Genomic DNA, 12956 nt, shown 5'->3' with positions numbered 1-12956 from the left:
AAAAGTCTGATCTTGACCGCTTTTGGCCCACTGTGGTGCGATTTCTGAGAGAACGCCGCCACCTACGGCCATCATTTTTGGCCACCTTGCTCAGAGCCCCCCTCTGCCTTCTGGGACCAAAGGATTTTTCCCATCGATGAAAAATCATAGAGATATTAATTTTTTTTTTTAAATTCCCCATTCTCTCTGCTGCCCCCGCTGGCGGCAGGGGGGAGGGACTACAAAACCCGGAAGTGTCGTGCCTCACTCAGTCTCTGCCAGACCCAGGAAGCGAGTGGGTCATGGCTCTCTGAGCTGTGAATAACACTGAACGCACGTCTACTCCACGGCGAGTCCCCTCGATGTGGCTGCTGCCAAATTGTTTGCCTTTTCATTTAAAGTTTGTGTTCACAAAATGAATTTTGGTTGTCAGGTGGCTGCTGCCCAATTGTTTGCCTCGCCTTTGTGTAAAAGTTTGTGTTCACAAAATGAATTTTGGTTGTCAGGTGGCTGCTGCCCAATTGTTTGCCTCGCCTTTTTAAAAAAGTTTGTGTTCACAAAATAAATTTTGGTTGTCATGTGGCTGCTGCCCAATTGTTTGCCTCGCCTTTTTAAAAATGTTTGTGTTCACAAAATTAATTTTGGTTGTCATGTGGCTGCTGCCCAATTGTTTGCCTCGCCTTTTTTCAAAAAGTTTGTGTTCACAAAATGAATTTTGGTTGTCGATGGCTGCTGCCCAATTGTTTGCCTCGTCTTTTTTTTAAAGTTTGTGTTCACAAAATGAATTTTGGTTGTCAGGTGGCTGCTGCCCAATTGTTTGCCTCGCCTTTTTAAAAAAGTTTGTGTTCACAAAATGAATTTTGGTTGTCAGATGGCTGCTGCCCAATTGTTTGCCTCGTAGATTGATTAGCTTTGGTTAAATTGTAAATTTTCCCTATTGCATAGGATAGTGTTTGTGTAGGGGAAACTGCTGGTCGGTGCAGGCTCGATGGACCGAAGGGCCTATTTCCATGCTGTATCTATAAAGTCTAAAAGTCTAAATCATGATTGAACCAGGAAGGCTTGTGTGTTGAAATGGCTGTTTCCCTTTTCAGTGATTCCCATTTGATTTCTGATAAATCAGCTAACTGTCATCATTGTGAATGTCAACAGATTACATGACCATAAGGAGCTCCCAATCTAGCTTCATTTTACCCTCAGCTGCATGCATTTTTCTTTAAGAATAACAATCTGAATCCAGAACTCAGTGAACCATAAACAAGGCCACTCATTGCAACTTAAAACACCCGCAGTAACCATTAAGGCAAGGGTCAGCTAAATCGGCAGAGCTTAATCCAAGGATTAAACCTTGGCCCTTGGTCCTTTCTGCAAGCCATGGTGTGAAAACACACTAGATATTAAATTTCCCAGGAGAAACAGATGCATTTTAGAAGGAACTGAAGGACAGGAGAAGCTGGTTATGACACAGAGTTTAGCAGAAGCAGACTTTATCCGAAGCATAAACATCGATTTTGACCAGTTAATTCAAGAGCCCATCAGCCTGAAGAAGGGCCCCACTAATCTCCATTGCCTGCACACAATCCACATACCTCTATTCCTTGCTCATCCATGTGCCTATCTAAATGTCTCTTAAATGCCACTATCATGTCTGTCTCCACCTCCACCCCTATTTTGTCCTTAGTCTGACCTTGCTGGGCCTGTGTTGTTCCAGCGTGAAGAATCCCAACTCGAAACATCATCTATCCATGTTCGCCAGGGATGCTGCCTGATGTGCTGGGTTACTCCAGCAGCTTGTGTCTTTTTTTGTAAACCAGCAGCTGCAGTTCCTTTTTTTTTGCTCCCAATTCAATTGCCTGCTCCACACTGCATTGCCAATATTTTTCTAACTTAATTTAGACTTCCCTTCGTGATTCTCTGCCACAGAAGGCAATGGATGCCAATTCACTGGATGTATTCAAGAGAGAGTTATGCCCCTGTCCCACTTAGGAAACCTGAACGGAAACCTCTGGAGACTTTGCGCCTCACCCAAGGTTTCCGTGCAGTTTCTGGAGGTAGCAGGTGGTTGCCGGAGGTTGCAGGTAGTGGAAGCAGGTAGGGAGACTGACAAAAACCTCCAGGAACCGCACGGAAACCTTGGGCGGGGCACAAAGTCTCCAGAGGTTTCCGTTCAGGTTTCCTACGTGGGACAGGGGCATTAGATACAGCTCATATGGCTAATGGAATCAAGGGATATGGGGAGAAAGCGTGAACGGGGTACTTATTTTGGATGATAAGCCACGATCATACTGAAGGGCCGAATGGCCTACGCCTGCACCTATTTTCTATGTAATATCTTCAATTTTCTCAAAGCTGTGAGTATTAACAAGGAATCCTTCAGTGTTCGAGTTGGGACAGTCACAATCCAGACAGTTAGGAATACAGTGCCAAAAAATTAAAATCATAATCTCAATACATTTTAATGCAAGTTTGACATTTTCAGTTTTGATAATTGCTCTGCATTTCTGTATCTAAATGGTTTGGGAACCTGGCCAGAGACAATATTCAACAACGTTAAAGCATATCTGTTGCTGATTCTTAGTCTATCATCTTATATTTAAACAAGAAGTGGCAGGACATTTATGGTTGAAGCTTTGAAATCCAAAATAGTCCCTTAAATAGTTTGGGAAATACTAAACGTGTAATCGGAATTTACTATCGTGAAAAATCACAGCTTTACATCTGTGCTGAAATGTGCAACACATTTAAATAATTAAGTTTCAAATAGTTTATTTAGTGATTTGCCTGAACTAATAACCCAGTCACACCACCTTATTTAGTTTAGTTTAGAGATACAGCGTGGAACCAGGCCCTTCGGCCCGCCGAGTCCATGCCGACTAGCGATCTCCATACGCTAGCAATATCCTACACGCTAGGGAAAATTTGCAATCTTTACTGAAACCAATTAACCTACAAACCTGCGTGTCTTTGGAGTGTGGGAGGAAACTGAAGCACCCGGGGAAAACCCATGCGGTCACGCGGAGAACGTACAAATTCCATACAGCCAGCACCCTTAGGTCTCTGACAATGTAAGGTAGCAACTCTACCGCTGAACCACCGTGCTGCCTAGTGTTCACTGTAAAAGGAAAGTGGTTTTGGCTTTGTATCGATGTGAATAATGCAGCATAGGTCAGGTGCACGAGGTACTTATGGTCTCAGAACACTTCTCCTCACAACAAGCAGCAGGTGAATTATAAATCATGACCCTCTCCTATTTTTGAACCACTTAAATATAACTGGTGACATGTTTGCTTTTCCTCACTTCAATTAAAAGGTTACATTCAAATTGGCTGTCCGTTGAACGTGTCTGCTTTGAACACTGGTGCTTTTAGAAACCCAAATAAGGGCCAGTGGTATAACCAACGTGACCACAATATGGTCTGATGCACCTCGCAGTTCTTCTTCCACAGTTTATTTTTATTTATTCATTTGTCGAGAGGGAGTCAGCACTAATTTAAGTATCCTTGAGAGAGTAGTGGGTGGTTTTGTCCCTGCAAGAAGTTGCAGAATAGGCGTGTTAAGCTGCTTTTACGGGAATAATAATAATAATAATAATAATAAATTTTATTTTGGGGCGCCTTTCAGGAATCTCAAGGACACCTTACAGAGATTAACAGGAATAAAAAACATATAATCAGAATAAAATAAATAATAAAGACATCACAGAAACACAAATTAAACACAGAATTCAGTCCAAAAACAAAAAATCAAAAACACAATGTGAAACGGATAACGTGGAATGGATAACAGAGTAAGAATTCTATGCACAATCTCAAAGCTATGACCTCGAGTTTAGTTTAGTTTAGAGATACAGTGCGGAAACAGACCCTTCGGCCCAACGAGTCCGCGCCGACCAGCAATCAATCCACACACTTTAACACTATCCTACACACACTAGGGACAATCTTACACATACACCAAGCCAACTAACCTACATACCTGTACGTCTTGGGAGGAAACCTAAGGTCTCGGAAGAAACCCACGCGGTCACCGGGTCTCCCGGTGTTGCAAGCGCTGCAAGGCAGCAACTCTACCGCTGCGCCACAGTGCTGCCCATGGTGTCTTGGACATTTCCACCCTGGAGAAAAGGTTCTGAGTGTCGGCCTGACTTGCGCATCTCATAACCTTATATACTTCTCCCCTCAGCCTCCGACGTTCCAGAGAAAACATTCTAAATTTTAATTGCCTTTAATATACAAAGTTGATAAAATATCAAAATGTAGATGTGATAATTCATTGCGTACGGATGTGCGTGGCTTTTTCATTTTTTGCTGGTGTTATGACTGTAGCTGGTGCCCTGAAATTCTCTTGTTATAGTGATACTTGCTCGGATAAGGAGCACTGCACAGAGAGGACATCCCACCTCTACTGGCCTGACTTTGATCATTCATAGCAGCTGGTAGATTCAGGAAATGATACCGAGTTCAGCGCGATAAACCCTGGGGGGAACGCAACACAACAATCAAAAAAATGTGAAAAGTTACTGATTCTGATCTCGTTTTCAGCCTGTGAATATTTACATCAGATCGCTTATGTGCGTACCTCTCTCTTAAATTCCTCAGTGAAAATTTATTTTGATAAGCCGAGCAAAGTCACAATTTTCAGACATGCCATAAAACCAGCCGACAACAACTATTCCTCACACTCTCGGCAGCTGGACAATTCCTTATCAGCCCTCCAGACATTTAGGCTTAGATATTCTTCAGTACCCACAGGGACAAGATAATCTCTTGTTACTTGGCATGCCAAGACCCATTTTAACTATGGGCCAAGACACAAGGAACTGCAGATGCTGGTTTATTTTTTTTAAAAGGCACAAAGTGCTGGAGTAACTCATTGGTGTAACATCAGGCAGCATCTCTGGAGAACATGGATAGGCGACGTTTCAGGTTGGGACCCTGCTTCAGACTGAAGTCAGGTCAGAATCTAAGGATGGATCCCGACCCATAAATTCACCAATCCATTCCCACCACAGATGTTGCCTGACCCGCTGAGTTCCTCCAGCACTTTGTAAACCCCACTTCCTCTCATCGCAGAGCACGGCCAAAACAAAATACCACTCTACATGGAACTTAAGCAGCGTCATTCAAGCTGGGAATTATTGCATTCACTTTCCACAGTAGAAATAACATCTTGTATGCATGAAAAACTGCAAAATATACCACTAAAATCCGGTCTTCATAGTCTTTAGGGAGAGTCAAAAAAATATGGAAAAAAAACAAAATAATGGAGGAAATAAACTTTGCAGTATTCCCCTTTGATGCCATTTGTAACTGAAACCGATCGCCACAACGCCACAGAATATTATCCATGTAGGTCCCACTCTTCCATGTCATCCAACCTCAGCCCCAATCAAGAACCAGTTAAGGCATGAACTGGACAGTCAGAAATATTATCCCTCATGGTGAAAACTTCGAAGACTGGAGGTCATAGCTTTAAGATGAGAGGGCAAACTTTTAAAGGAGATGTGGGAGGCAGGTTTGGTTTTGTATTGTTCGATTTAATTATTCATGTATATATTTTATTCATTAATTCATTGTTTCATTCATTAGTTTGTTCGTTTGTTATACTGAGGGTGGTGGGTGCCTGGAACGTGGAGGTGGAGGCAGATATGATAGTGGCATTTACGAGGTTTTTAGATAGGCACATAGATATGCAGGGAATGGAGGGATATGGATCATGTACAGGCAGATGAGATTAGTTTCTCTTGCCATTTTGTTTGGGACTGTAGGCCATAGGTCGTGTTCCTGTTCTGTACTGTTCCATGTTCTATGTTTCTATGGAAAGAGTCCACTTACCTAATGATACCTCCCAGAAGCTGCAGTTAACTCACCTAATAAACAATATATTACTTTGACCCATAAAGGAAAGAACACCAAGCGGACCAGGCACCTCTGGAGATAGACACAAAGAGCTGGATTAACTCAGTAGGACAGGCAGCATCTCTGGAGAGAAGGAATGGATGACTTCTGAAGTCTGAAGAAGGGTCTCGATCCGAAACGTCACCATTTCTTCTCTCCAGAGATGCTGCCTGTCCCGCTGAGTTACTCCAGTTTTATGTGTCTATCTTTGGTTTAAACCAGCATCTGCAGTTCCTTCTTAAGCGTCTCTGGAGAACATGGATAGGCGCCATTTTGGATTGGGACCCTTCTTCAGGCTCTTTGTCGCTCCCTATTCTGTGAAACAGTTGGGGCTATGGATTTAAAAGCAGACGTTGGTTAATACACAAAAGGACCTAGAGTGCTGCAGCAACTCAGCAGGTCAAGCAACATCTCTGGAGAACGCGGATAGGTGACGTTTCGGGTCAGGACCCTTCCTCAGAATGTCATAATGCCATCTTCTTTCGTCTTTGAGATGTTCACCACGTCTCAGAAAGTTACATGGATCAAATGAACACACTCACAAAGTGGACAGTGAGAATCTGAAGAAGGACCATGTTGTGTTTCAGCAAGCTTTCATTTAAAGAAGTCTACGGCTGGAATGCCAACACCCTGCTCCCTGCAGTGTGTGCTGGGTAAAAATATGAAAGCGCGACTCTCAGTCGGAAGTGACAAGAGGAATGGACAACCCGACGTGCAACTCGAAAGGACAATTAAAGCAGAACATCAAGTGAAAAAGAGGAATAAAATAAGTTCCTATGCACTGGGATGTGGAACCTGGGAGATCATGGAGGCAAATAGCAGAGATGCATTTAGGAGGAAGTAAAATACATATGAGGAAGAAAGGACTAAAATAATATGCTGATCGTGACAGATAAAGTAAGATGAGAGAAGGTTCATGTCGAGAGTAAGTCACAGCCTGCACGAATGGGACATGTTCCTGCATGTCTATTCTATGTAATTCCTAACGGAATTTATTGAACTATGTTTTTCAATAATGAGAAGACAGAAAGGATACTCACAATTTTTTTTAAATTCCAATTTTATTTTATATCCTGAGCTTGTGAAATGACAAGGCTATTTCCCTTTTAATTTTCTAATTATATGAGAAAGACCCATGTATTTTGATTGGTCTTCTAAAGGGCCTGTCCCACTTCCACAACCTAATTCACAACCTCTGCCGAGTTTGCCCTTGACTCATACTCGCAGCATGGTCGTCACGAGGTCATAGGAGGCCGTAGGTAGGCCGTGATGCTAGATGTAAGTACTCGTGGCATCAAGTAAGTCGGGGCTTTTTTTGCTAGCCTGATGAAAAATGTCCACAAGTAAAAAAGGTTGTGAATTAGGTCGTGAAAGTGGGACAGGCCCTTAACTTCGTATAGGAGATACATATGAACATAATATCTGCAACAAATTCTTGAAACAAAGAATGGATTTAACATCTACTGTATTTTGTTTGAGAAAATATGTTTCTTTTGTCCCACAATAGACAATAGGTGCATGAGTAGGCCATTTGGCCCTTCGAGCCAGCACCACCATTCAATATGATCATGGCTGATCATCCACAATCAGTACTCCATTCCTGTCTTCTCCCCACATCCCCTGACTCTGCTATCTTTCAGAGCTAGACAAGAGGCGACACACCTCCACTCCTGGGGAAGGTGTTATTCACCAACCAATCTTAAATTGAGTACGGGACCTAATACAGTTCAAACAATGTGAGCCTTTCCAAACCTATTCATACCTCTAGTTTATCTCTCCCCTGACGCTCAGTCCGAAGAAGCGTCTCATCCCAAAATGGCACCTATTCTTTTTCTCCAGAGATGCTGCCTGACCCGCTGAGCTACACCAGCTTGTTGTGTTTATCTTTGGTGTAAACTAGCATCTGCAGTTCCTTCCTACACAAACAATGTGAGCGACTGACAGCTACACCTGCTCGAGGAAAAGATCTAACTCCATTCTCAGCCCACTGTAAAAATCCTTTCACTCCAATGCATCTGGAGTTCTGCAGGTAGTTATGCTGTAGTGCAATTGCTGCGTTCCTCAGAAACAATTGTGTTCCCCTATAGGGGAATCAAGAAACAGAGGGCATAGCTTTTAGTTTCAGAGATACTGTATGGAAATAGGCCCTTTGGCCCACCAAGTCCGTGCCAACCAATGATCACCCCTACACTTGTTTTATCCTATACATTAGAGGCAATTTACAGAGGCCAATTAACCTACAAACCCACACATCTTTGGAATATGAGAGGAAACCGGAACATCCGGAGAAAACGCATGTGGCACAGGAAGAACATGCAAACTCCACACAGACAGCAGCCATAGTCAGGATTAGACGTGGGACTCTGGCACGCTAAGGTAGCAGCTCTACTGCTGTGTCGCTGTACTGCCTGGTTTCGGTTTAAAATGAGAGGGGAAAGATTCAATAGTGAGTCTGAGGGGCAATTTTTTCACATGGCAGATGGTGGGTATATTGAACGAGCAGCCTGAGGAAGTAGTTGAGACGGCCACAATAACAATATTTATAGGAAATGTGGATAGGTACATAGCCAGGATAGATTTAGAGGGATATGGGCCAGACATGGACAAATGGGAAAGATTTAAATAGGGCATCTGTGTCGGCATGGACAAAATGGGCTGAAGCGTCTATTTCTCAACTGTCTGACTATGGCTATGAATCTAAACCTGTATTGTAGAAAGTTGCAATTATAAAATCAAATGCGACAATGCAGAAAGAGGGTTAATGGGCTGGAGAGTTTCAGACTCATAATTACAACGCTTTATTTTCCCACGGAATTTTGAAAAACGAAATATTTTTTTAATAGGTTTAAGTTTATATTTGTGACTGCAAGCTAAATATGGTCAATATTGTATGATCTCTTGTTTAACAGAGTATAACTGCACAGGTATCAATAGAAGTGATTGCTTGTCATTTTCAACGGCCACTTGTGGTGAAACTGACAGACAGTGTCTGATTATTGCAGGGAGGTTACATGGAAATATTTTTTTTCCTTGACTGTTTTTCTTTCCAAGACAGCTTTTTTTCTACATGTCAATTTCCAAATAACTTTTACGTGGTTCTCAAGTTCCCGGTCGAAATCGCATTACAACCAATTCATGCCTTGTGATACAACTAGAATTCCCTCATACATTAATTGCATTATGGAAAACCCTAGAACTACTTGTAAATCTTCTCCAGCCAACTGCTAGATTGGCACAGCCCACTTGAGATTCAATCAAACTCCCCACCCTTACCCAGTCAGCCAACAACCCTCATGAACTGTGGTTGATTTATCTGCAAAGGTCAATTTTCATGAAGAAACTGAGGAAGAATTTGTATTGAATTTAAACCAACTATGTTCCATTACTCATGGAATGAAAAGTCATTGGCATAACCCAATTTGGCATAACACATCATGGAGGTTGGAGAATTTCAGTCCCTTCAAACTAAAATGGAAAACCCCACAATTGTTAGGAGATAAGAAATTAGAATGTTGACAGTCCTCATGAACTCTGTGTGTGAGGATTAGATAAAATGTTGAACAGGAACAAATATAGTTCATAGGTTTTTGGAGCAGAATTAGGCCATTCAGCCCATCAAGTCTACTCCACCATTCAATCATGGCTAATCTATCTTTCCCTCTCAACCCCATTCTCCTACCTTCGACCCATAACCCCTGTCACCCTTCCTAATCAAAAATCTGTCAATCTCCACATAAAGTATCCACTGACTTGGCCTCCACAGCAGTCTGTGGCAATGAATTCCACAGATTCACCACCCTATGATTAAAGAAATTCCTTCCCATCTCCTTTCTAATAATAGGCCATGTTATTCTGAAGCTATGGCCTCCGGGCCTAGACTCTCCCACTAATTGAAACGTCCTCTCCACATTCACTCTAGCCAGGTCTTTCACTATTTGGTAAGTTTCAATGAGGTCCCCCTCATCCATCTAAACTCCAGCGAGTACAGGCCCAGTGCCTTCATACGCTCATCATATGTTAACCCACTCATTCTTGGGGTCATTCCTGTGACCCTCCTCTTGAACCTCTCCAATGCCAGCACATCCTTCCTCAGATATGGGACTCAAAACTGCTCACAATTATCAATGATCAAATAAGCCTTTCTTAAATACTTATAGACCTATTGCACATAACCAGTGCATCTGGTTTTATCTAATGATCAGCATTGATAAGATAAAGTTTTAAGAAGAGGTCTAGGTAGGAACTGCAGATGCTGGTTCATACTGAAGATAGACACAAAATGCTGGAGTAACTCAGCGGGCCAGGCAGCATTTCTGGTGAAAAGGAATAGGTGATGTTTTGGGTCGGAACCCTTCTTCAGAAAGAAGGAATGCTGGTTTGAACCTCTTTCAACTAAAACTTCTGGTGGTTATCGACCATCTGGGAGATGATTGTTGGAACATTGTATTCATTGTTTATAAAAATGGATCGAGCGTGGAAAAAATATATATCGTGGTGGTCGGCCCACCGAGTCTGGGCTGACCAGCAATCACCCTGCACACCGACACAATCCTACACACTAGGGGCAATTTACAGAAGACCACTAACCGACAAACCTGCATGTCTTTAAAGTGTGCGAGGAAACCGGAGCACCCGGTGAAATTCCACATGGCCACAGGGAGAAGGTACAAACTTGTACAGACAGCACCCGTAGCCAGGATCGAACCCGGGCCTCTGGCTCTGTAAGGCAGCAGCTCGACCGCTGCGCCACCGTGCGCCCCTGCGCCATTTACAGTAATGTTTCCATTGCAGATTTTCACTTGGGTTTCACTATACATGTCCCCTAATAAATGCAAGATTTAATACATTATATTTCAAACTTTCCATATTGCTTTTAGTATAACGGTAATTTCTTTGAAAATATTGTGTTAAGCGATTGCTTTAATCTTCTACTAATTAAATGTCTCGTTTACTTCATATTTATTTTGTGTCAGGGATGCAGAAAGGAATGTTTCCGTGCCATCGACACAAAGGTTAAAGGAAGGGTGATGTTTAGAACAATCATGTTATGTACAACAGTGGGAGAGATCAAACAAAGAGGACAAATAGTTACAAAGGGCCATTTATTTAAAACTGAGGTTTGGAGAAATATCTTTTTACAGAGGGTGGGGGAATCCCTGGAATTCTCTGGCCCAGACAATTGTGTTCACAGTTTAGTCTAATTTATTGTCATGTGTACCAAGGTACAGTGAAAAGCTTTTCATGCGATACGATAGAACCGTTATTCATCCCCGGAGGGAAATTGTTGCCAAATTGTTGCGTGCTATCCAGTCGGGGGAAAGACTGTACACGATTACAATCGAGCCATTTACAGTGTATAGAAACATGATAAGGGCATAGTTTTTAAGAAGGAACTGCAGATGCTGGAAAATCAAAGGTACACAGAAATGCTGGAGAAACTCAGCGGGTGCAGCAGCATCTATAGAGCGAAGGAGATAAGCAACGTTTCAGGCCGAAACCCTAAGGGCATAGTTAATGTAAGCAACGTTGCGATTTAAGAATGTGGTAATACGTGATGGTAGATCTGCTTCTGTGGTTAGCACACAAATAGTCAACAGGGTTGGACGCCATCTTGGAAGTTGAGATCATTAGGAGTAATTCAGGTGCAGGTAGGTGAATGTTTGAATCAATGGAGATTTGATGGTCATGGGGATTTGGCACATAACTTCAAGTAACCCTAGCTTTCCCTCTCCCTCCATCCCCCATCCAATTAGTTTCACTGTCCTCCTAGTTACATTTTACTGATTGTATGCCTCGTTGTCACCTTCCCCTCAGCTGATAATGATCCATTCTACATTTTCCTTTAACTTTGTCCCCTTTGATCTCTCATTTTCACACCTCACCCTTCCATATCTCTGTGTCTCCCTCTCCCCTGACTCTCAGTCTGAAGAAAGATCTCGACCCGAAACATCACCCATTCATTCTATCCAGTGATGCTGCCTGTCCCGCTGATTTACTCCAGCATTTTGTGTCTATGTTCAGAAGAGACAAAGCCAGTGTAGATCTACTCTGATCATATTGAATGGCAATGGCCAGGCAGGTTTGAGGGGCAGAGTGGCCTTCTCCTGCTCCTATTTTCATAGATTCATAGTCCTTCGGTCCAACTTCGCCATGCCAACCAAGATGCTCCATCGAAGCTGGTCCCATCTGCCTGCATTTAGCCCATTTCCCTCTGAACCTTTCCTATCCATGTACTGACCAAGTGAATTTTTAATGCTGTTATACGACCTGCCTCATCTACCTCCTCTAGCAGCTCGTTCTATATACTCTCCACCTTCTGAGAGAAAATGTTTCCCCTCAGAGTGCTATTAAATCTTGCTAAACTCACCTTAAACCTATGTCCTCAGGTTATTGACCCCCGCCCTGGATAAAAGACCCTGTGCATTAACCCTATCTAATTCCCTCGTGATTTTAGTCTCTCGCACTCCAAGGATTTTAGTCTCTTGCACTAAAGTCTGCTCAACCTCTGCCCACAGCTCAGGCCCTCAAGTCCTTGCAACATCCTCGTAAATCCTCTCTGCACTCTTTCCAGCTCTGACCAAAACTGTACACAATGCTCTGACGTCTTGTGCAACCGCAACAACCTTATTCTTGTGGGGTTTTCTGCTCTGTTAAATGTAATTGTTTATGAAGGCATACGTTAAAAACTGACATATTATTGCTATATGTGGACAAATATTTACTCTTTCTACCTTTCACCGACATACTTGGATAAATTTACAGCATTCAATTAACTTCCGTGTGTTTTGAGGATGTGGGAGGAAACCAGAGAACTCAGAGCAGAGCAATTATACACCAAGTGTGCAAATTCCACACAGACCGCACCAGAGATCATGAAGAGACATGATTCTTTGTCCTGCCCACTCCCCTGACATCAGTCTGAAGTCTGGACCCAAAACGTCACCCATTCCTTCTCTCCAGAGATGCTGCCAGGCCCGCTGAGTTACTCCAACATTTTGTGTCTACCTATGATTAGACAGGAGCTGGAAGGCAGTGCCACTGTGCTACCCATTTTATTCTTTGTCGGAGTACTGAGAAAGC

General features: G+C 42.8%; 1 protein-coding gene across 1 annotated transcript in view; it reads right to left on the bottom strand.

The window, feature by feature from the left end:
• LOC116982078 (BMP and activin membrane-bound inhibitor homolog) overlaps positions 1 to 12956 on the bottom strand; it is a 51907-nt gene that overhangs the window by 22383 nt on the left and 16568 nt on the right. The window lies entirely within an intron of this gene.

This window comes from Amblyraja radiata, chromosome 16, assembly GCF_010909765.2.
Source record: "Amblyraja radiata isolate CabotCenter1 chromosome 16, sAmbRad1.1.pri, whole genome shotgun sequence".
In the NCBI taxonomy this organism is placed as follows: domain Eukaryota; kingdom Metazoa; phylum Chordata; class Chondrichthyes; order Rajiformes; family Rajidae; genus Amblyraja; species Amblyraja radiata.
The sequence above is the reverse complement of the archived record's forward strand: the minus strand, read 5'-3'. Positions and strand labels throughout refer to the sequence as shown.